The sequence below is a fragment of the Chroicocephalus ridibundus genome, chromosome 4 (assembly GCF_963924245.1).
Source record: "Chroicocephalus ridibundus chromosome 4, bChrRid1.1, whole genome shotgun sequence".
Lineage (NCBI taxonomy): Eukaryota > Metazoa > Chordata > Aves > Charadriiformes > Laridae > Chroicocephalus > Chroicocephalus ridibundus.
The window spans coordinates 15,962,404-15,969,977 of record NC_086287.1 but is presented as its reverse complement, the minus strand read 5'-3'; the positions used below and the strand labels follow the sequence as shown (position 1 = coordinate 15,969,977).

The 7,574-nt window shown below is 42.9% G+C and overlaps 1 protein-coding gene across 3 annotated transcripts in view; it reads left to right on the top strand.

Annotated features, from left to right (window-relative positions):
• The first annotated feature begins 576 nt into the window (after nt 1-576).
• PIK3C2A (phosphatidylinositol-4-phosphate 3-kinase catalytic subunit type 2 alpha) overlaps nt 577-7,574 on the top strand; it is a 53,991-nt gene continuing 46,993 nt past the window's right edge. For all 3 annotated transcript variants that reach the window (XM_063331638.1, XM_063331639.1, XM_063331636.1), the window contains exon 1: nt 577-1,259. The gene's annotated coding sequence lies outside the window, so the exon portion shown is untranslated. The remainder of the gene's footprint in view (nt 1,260-7,574) is intronic.

Sequence of the window (7,574 nt, the reverse complement as noted above, 5' to 3'; positions counted from 1 at the left end):
GAAAAATGTCACTACCAGCAATGTATTTATTTTTATTAATTCATTTATAGTGTCACCTCTGAGCTGACACTTTTTCACGTCTCCTATGCTTCATTAAGCTTTTTGTATTTTTTTGAACTTTAGTGTGCTTAAAGTGCTGAACAAAATACCAGTAGGCATAAACTGAATTCTTTGATTATTTTAAGTAGTATCCCCTGAAAGGGCCAAATATAAAGTTATTCTCTCTGGAATTCTTTTGCATCTACATTAAAAATCATACTGTTACTTCAAAACGCCCATTACAACTTTTAATTTGATCTTATGAAAGGCCCATTGTCTCAACTTTGTATAAAACCCCACATGCAATACTGTTGAGCATACTCAAAGCATTATATTCTTTTGAAGCTATTGTGAAGGTCAAACCAAAACATTGTCTTTCCGAGGCGTGCTGGTATGTCAGGAAGGCTGGAGCTGACAACAGGGATCAGCCGGGGCCAAACGAAGTACTTTCTGAAGTTAAATTAGGCAAAACTCTCTTCAGCGGAACACGTCGTTCCAAACCGCTGGAGTCCTCAACGGGCAAGTGACGAAATTGTTTCCTCCTCGCACCAAACCCCGCGCGCTGCGGCGCTGCCCCGTCTCACCGCCGTCACTTCAGCTCTTCCTCCCGAGCGGTTTCTGCTGCCGGCGGGCAGGGGCCGTGCCGTCCCCGCGGCCGAGGGAGCTGCCTGTCTCGGCGCCCCGGCTCCTGCCCCTTCCCCTCCCCGCCCCCCTCCCTGACATTTTTTGGTGCGTTGTGCAAGTTTCCAGTCGTGCCGAGCGTTCTCGGGGAGATGGGGCGATAAGGGGAGGAAATGACGGAGAGTCACCTCAGAGACACCCAGCCCCCGCTCCCGTGGCCGAAGGGGCTCCCGGCCGCCACAGGGCCGGCGCTTCCACCCGGGCCCCCGCCGGCCGCTAACGGCCCGTTTGCTCCGGCCGGGGGAGGGGGGACCCCTCCTGCTGCCGGGCGGGCTCCTCCTGAGGGGAGGCAGCGATGTGGGGACAGGTGAGGTGGCAGCGGGCCGGGCGCCCCAGGCAGGCTCGCAGTGAGGCGGCCGGCGCCGCGCCCCGCCCCGCCCCCGCCCATCTCCTCAGGGCCGGGGCCGGAAGTGAGCGCACGGCGGCGGCGGCGGTTCGGCGGCGGGAGGGGGCTGCCTGCAGCCTGGCGCGCGCGGTCCCGGCGGCGGCGGGAGGGAAGAAGGGAAATGGCCGCAGCCGCGGGGCGGCGGCGCTGAGAGGTAGGCGCGGGGAGCCCCCGCCGCTGGATGGCGGGACCAGGCTGGGGCTCTGCTCCCTGCCCCCGCTTCGCCCCTCTCCGCGGCCTCCGGGCGCTACCGGCTCGGCCGTGGCGCAATTCTGGGCCCGGGGGGCGGCCGGGGCGGCACCTGCGAGCGGCGGGGCCCGGGCCGCTGTGGCGGGTGGGCGGCGGGGCCGGGGTCAGCCTCGTCAGCGCCGGGAGGCGGCGGAGGCGCTGCCCGCTGGCGGTACTTGAGGGGTAACTGCGTGTCTGAAGCGCCGGAGCGGGGCCGGTCCTGACAGGGAACGGTGGTCCCGGGGCGTCTTTGGGAGCCGCTGGCGCTTCGCAGGTGCGTTTTGTACCTGAGGGTGAAGTCTCGGGGGAGGCAGGTGGCTGTCACCTGGCGCCGGGCAGGGTTTCGGGAGCCCTGTGCACCCTGTGCAGGGGGGACCTTGGCTGTCGCCGCGAAGAACCTCCAGGTCTTTTTATTCATCCTCTTGTTGGCCTTTCGTGTGGGTTAACTAGCCGTGGGATCGTGCGTTACCCTGGTTCCGCAGAAGTTTGGCTGTTTACAAAGCTGATCCTTAAACAGCGCTGCTGTTTCCTCCGGGAGCTCTTCGGATATTAGTAGTAATACAGGGAAGCGTGTGGCTGTTTTGCTGTTCACAATTTGACCGAGTTTATTATTCTGCATCAACGCACTAAAAAAAAAAAAAAAGGTATGCCTGCATCTCTGCATAGTGCAGTTCATTTGGGGTAGGGGAGAGATGCAAAGGTTTTAATAACAACCTTGCATATTTAATGCAGATCTTTTTCCGAACGGAACTGAAAATGCAAGAAAAGATGTGTGATGTTTGTAAAAGATGTTGTGCAATACCTACTTAGAATATAAACTGTGTTCAAGAGTAGTAGTGATGGGTGATTTATGAGGAATCTGAAGGGAAGCAGAAGTGGGGTGGAGGGAATGAAATCTGACAGACAGAAGTATTTTGTTAGTTGGCTTCGTTAACTTTGAAGGTGGTTGTGTCCTTCATTCCCCCAACGCTGAGAATGGGCCTGGAAAAATACTTTCTTTATGCCTCTGGGAGGAAGAGAAGTTGCTTAGATGGGGCTCATTTACTAGGTTGGGAGGTGGGGTGGGAATGAGGCTATAATGCCCACCAAGTTAACTTTTTAAAAAAATAAACAACTGAAAGCAAGTTGAAGCAAAACTAATAGGAATAAGTGGGCAGTGAAAGAAAGTTGCATAAAAGATAACGACAGTGTGAGAAAGCACAGGGAGAAGTAAAGTAACAAATACTTGAAGTTAAATGGCCTTTTGTTAGGGGGGAAAAAACCCCAAACCAAAAAAGTAATAAACTGTTTAGAGTCACATCTTCTTAAATGTTGTGCTGTATTTGAGTAGTCTTTTACATAAAGATGCTGGTTTATTGAAAAAAAAATATGCATAGGAGGTCTCAAGAAAGATTTAGAATTCTGATTGATTTAATAAAATAATTTGTCCTATTTAATCACAATGTAATAATAGTAATCCTGACTTAGAAACTTGAGATTTCTCTTTCCTTTTGGAGTATTATTGTCATCATTAGAAACTCAAACATAAATGTTCATCAGTACGAATATCAGTGTATATAAAGATAAATTGATGATTTAGTTATTTGTCTTGTTTTTTTTTTAAGTAGCTCTCTGTAGCAACAGAGAAAATTGAATGGCTTAAATGGAAAATGATGCTTTTCAAAATGTCAAGTAAAACATCTTTTCTGAATCTGTGTTCCTCTGTTTCTTACTTTTCAAACTAAGTTAACTTGAAACTGGTGATATTTCTTATCCAATGCTGCTATTATATCTGCTACCTAGCTGAAGAAAACTGAATTAAAATGTTGCTTAAAAAATAAAAATGCTGAGGTGATGTGATGTTTTGCAGTTTGTTGGTTTGTTATTGTGTTAGACTGATGTGGGACCAGAACCAGACCAGTATAGTACTATCTAGAAAAATGAATGCTAGATTAGAGCAGGATTGCATGTTGTTTGTCTTTACTCTTGAACAATCTTCAGGCTATCTTATGGAAGCTTTAAAAATTGCAATAAATTAACATTGATAGTATAAGCATAATGCTAACATGGCTAGAATTCATAACATGTATGTATTTTAAGATCAGCCTTAATGACATTCAGATAATGATCTTCCATTTTTTATTTTAGATGTATTCCCTTTTAGTGTCTGCAGTTAGCGCAGTAATTACTGCGGTATTTATTTATTTATTTGTTAGAACAGTACAACAAACTTAAAAATGAGAGTGTAGCATAAATGTAAATTGTTTGCTTCGTAAACATATTCCTGTATTTTAAGTAGATGATATGGAAGTGTAATTACTTACCAGAACCAGAGTTCAGTTTTTATCAGCAGTGGTCAATAACATCAGTCATCTAATATAGCATTCATCCAGCCCCTTTGTACACAAGAAGTTTGCTGTGATGTCAGTTTTTGCAGAAGAATGCAGGAGTTGTTTCCAGGCTGGACAAGTAAGTGAAGGAGGAAATATTTCAAAGCATGCCAGTAATGATAAGCCTCACTTAAACTATAAAAGATTTAGAATAAAATGTTTTCCTCAAAACTCACATTAAAAAAAAAGTTATGAGAAATATTACTTTCATCTGTAACCTAGTAGAAATGTAACCTGAAACTATTTATTCAGACTAAGTTTAGTTTGTTCCAAATGGTTGTCACTTCAGAGTGCTTTCATTGAGGAAACTGAAGTAGAGAGAAGGTATGTCTGCGTATTTCATGTTACTTGTAATTTTCAGGTGTGTGGCATTATAGTTACAAACAAAACATCACTTACAAAAATACCAATAGTAACTGGAAACTTTCAGCATGTAGTGTATGAGGACTGCATGGTGTTTGTGTTAAGAGTATGTCACTAGTTCAGAGCTAGAGGTTGGTGTGATGAACTAGATGAAATAATTTGGTCCGTATAGAGTTTGAAGCTCGTAGATTTCAATATTGTAGTTGATGTTAATAGTTACAGGAGACATATTGAGAACAGGTCATTGGTAACTGATACAGTCTTCTACTCAGATTGTAGTCACAGCAGAAAAGCAGAGGGTGGTGACAGTGCTGAGTTATAAGGTGAGTGCTTAAAGTTTACATGAGTTCAGCGTGCAGCTGGACAAATTCCTGGAGTAAAAATCCATCGGGGTCTTAATACTAGAGAAGTTACCTCAGGATTCAGGAAGTCCTTGAGTGGCAAATTAGTGGAGACTAAAAGAGTGTTTTGAGGAAGTGTCATTACATGCTTGCTTTGGTTTGACTTTATTCCATTTGCATTTCTGAAGCCATCCTTAGAGACAAGTTAAGGATGAGATGAGCCTTTGGTCTGACTGAGTGTAGCCATCCTCTTCAGTTTTCTACCAGTGTAGTGTTTAAAAAAAAAAAAAAAGTAATGATTAAATCAATTCATCTAATAAGCTTTTATTATTTTCTAATGTATAAAGCAAAAAGGTACATGTGAACAGTGTGTTTGTTCTGTCAATTAATAATCAACAATTCTGCCTAATACTTTCATAAATATGAGGTTTGTGACCGAGCAGCGTCTGCTGGTTATAATTTAAACCGTGCAAGTTTCCTGCCTGAGGGGAAACTCATCTGCTGAAGCAAGTGGTAGAAATAATTTGGCTACTGCAGCAGAATTGCATTTGGTTAGACTGGTAGGTTGATACTAATACAGTGATACAAAGTTAAGCCTGGGACAGAGCTGTGGTGACATGGTTTTGTCTCCCTACTCTACTAATGGTTTTGATTATGTTTTGTTGGAGGTATATACTGTGCATTGCTGCACAGGGAATAGAATAGGATCTTTGTGGGGGAGGGTTGTTTTCATCTCTGCGTTAATAGCCACTGGACATTGCATCATGAACTTCCTGCATTTTGCTGCGTTTTGAATGCTTTGTGACATTAGGAGGATATTTGCAGGGCTTACTTCAGGCATGTAACTTAGAAAATTTTGGGTTTTACCATGGTCCTCCATCCATGCTGTAGAATGTTATAAAACTATTTGGAAGGTGTTTATGCATCTCTATTTGAGTAATTCAAGCAGATAGCAGAAATGTTTCTTTTCTCTGTCCTCCCCACCCTCTAGACACTTTCTAGATTTTTTGATTGAATTAGTTATATAGTTTAAAATGTTGTCTGTTTTCTGCTTGGTACCACTGCTATTGGGATTAGTGGAAGTACTAGTATAGATAGATGCTCCACGTAATTTGTCACGCTTTACTGTGATCAGGCCTGCACTGTATGAATAACTAAAACTTTGTCTGTGATGCTGCTGCCTGGATAAAGTCCAGAGCACCCTTGTCACCTTCTCATAGCTGATCCTGCTTTGAGCAGGTAATGGAACTTGAGACCCCCTGAGGCCCCTTCCAGTCTTAATTGTTCTGTGAAAGTGGTATTCCAGAGTAGAATTATTTTGCAAATCATGGATTACTGAGCAAATTACTCAGCTGGGGAATCAAAATACTTGGGGCAATAGCACTACTTAAAAAAGAAAAACCCTTAAACCAGTAGCTAATATTGATTCTGCGTGCAATATTTTGTATTGCGTGAGTGTGTTCAAGTACTCTTCGAAAAAAGGGGATAGTGGGAAAGAGTGGGAATCATAAGGTGACATGGAGAAAAGCACAGCTTCAGAGGTGGCTGAAAGGCAAGAGAATCAGTAAAAAGTTTTTAAAAACAAACTTCTGAAACACAAGGAGTGGGTATGAAAGCATTATTCTGTAAGGAGAAACATTGCAACAGAAATAAAATTCTTAGCCTTTGTCAAACAATGCTGGTAATAGGCTTGGCTGTAAGGCATGGAAAAAAAAAATCTTGGCCAAGCGCATCAGAGTGAAACGGCCTGGGATGCCATCAGTTTCATTATTGCTTTTTCTGGTATCTGCATCCAGAAAATACTGTGCAGGAACAGAATTGCAGGTATGGTGTTAGAGAGCTGAGAACAAAATAGGGAGAAATACAGAGCTGCAAAAGTTAGTAGTTCTACAGCTGATGAAACTATGTCGTTTCCTGTTGATTTGTGTCTTCAACTGTTTGGCTTTAGGGACTTATTGCCACGATTCAAGCTTTTATAAAGATTACCCTGGTAATAAATCCATGGTGTCCAATAATATGAGCTTATGTTACTGCTTTATTCTAGCTGTGACACTCAGTGTTCTTGGCGGTGTCAGGTTGCTTGTTTTTTATGAAACTTATGTGGAATTCAGTTGTCTTTAAGACCGCTGTCTCTTCAACAGACTTAAATGAAATGGTGATTGGGTTCAAAATTTGAGGGGAGGAGTATAATGGCACAAATATGTTTGCAAGCTTCTTCAGTATACTGTATTAAATCTGCATGTATCCACATCCACTGGTGGAGTGGCTTGCAGTGGCTAACGGTGCAAACCACTGGTTGAAGAAGGGGGAGAATACTTTGTGGCAATGGAAAAACTATGATCTGTAGGTAGCTGTAGCTGCCTACTCTAAGATTTGGCCAGGACATCGTCACAGATGCTTGCACCCTTTGTTTTTCTTGGAACATTGATCAAAAAAATCAAGATTCTACAGCTACGAAGTATGCCATGTCTAGTAACAGTCTTCTGTACAGCTGAGGCTGGATTTTTCAAGGGATTTGTTGCCAATATTGAAAGACCTTGAAATGTTCCTGGAGACTTCCTATTCTAGTACTGGAAACACCCTATTCACCTAGCTCTCAAGATCAGAGGTTTTGTGATGAAATTGTATTTTTTAGATGTAAATGAATTTTCAAAATCAAAGTTAAGAGACGCAGTTGCCGCTCTATTTATTAGCGGCATGATTTGAGCAAAACAGAAATGAATGCTGGTTCAGAGTGTGTGCCCAATGAAAAATTGCACATGTATTTAAGCTAGTGAAATTGTCGTTGAAGATTCTGTAGATGTGACCCGAAGCGAAATAGATTCGGTTTTTCAGGTAACCTCATCTATAAGGGGGCATTTTCTAATTTTGCCAAAATGACTGGATTAAAGAAGCTACTAAGTTTTTAGTGGAAAGACAGCATGCTAGAACTATATACCTGAAACACTAGCCTTTCATGGCTACTTATGTACATGTTATTGAAAAACTTCTAACTTAAACCTAACAGTATTTTTTAAAATATTGGACTTACTCATGACATGACTTCTTGAAATATCTATTCAGTTGTTTTGCGATTTGTGGCAATCTGAATGCATCTGGCAGAGAGGGATTTTGAACATCAAAGTTCATATGTTTTTTCTTGCTAAGGAGTTTTCCTGCTGTGGCAAA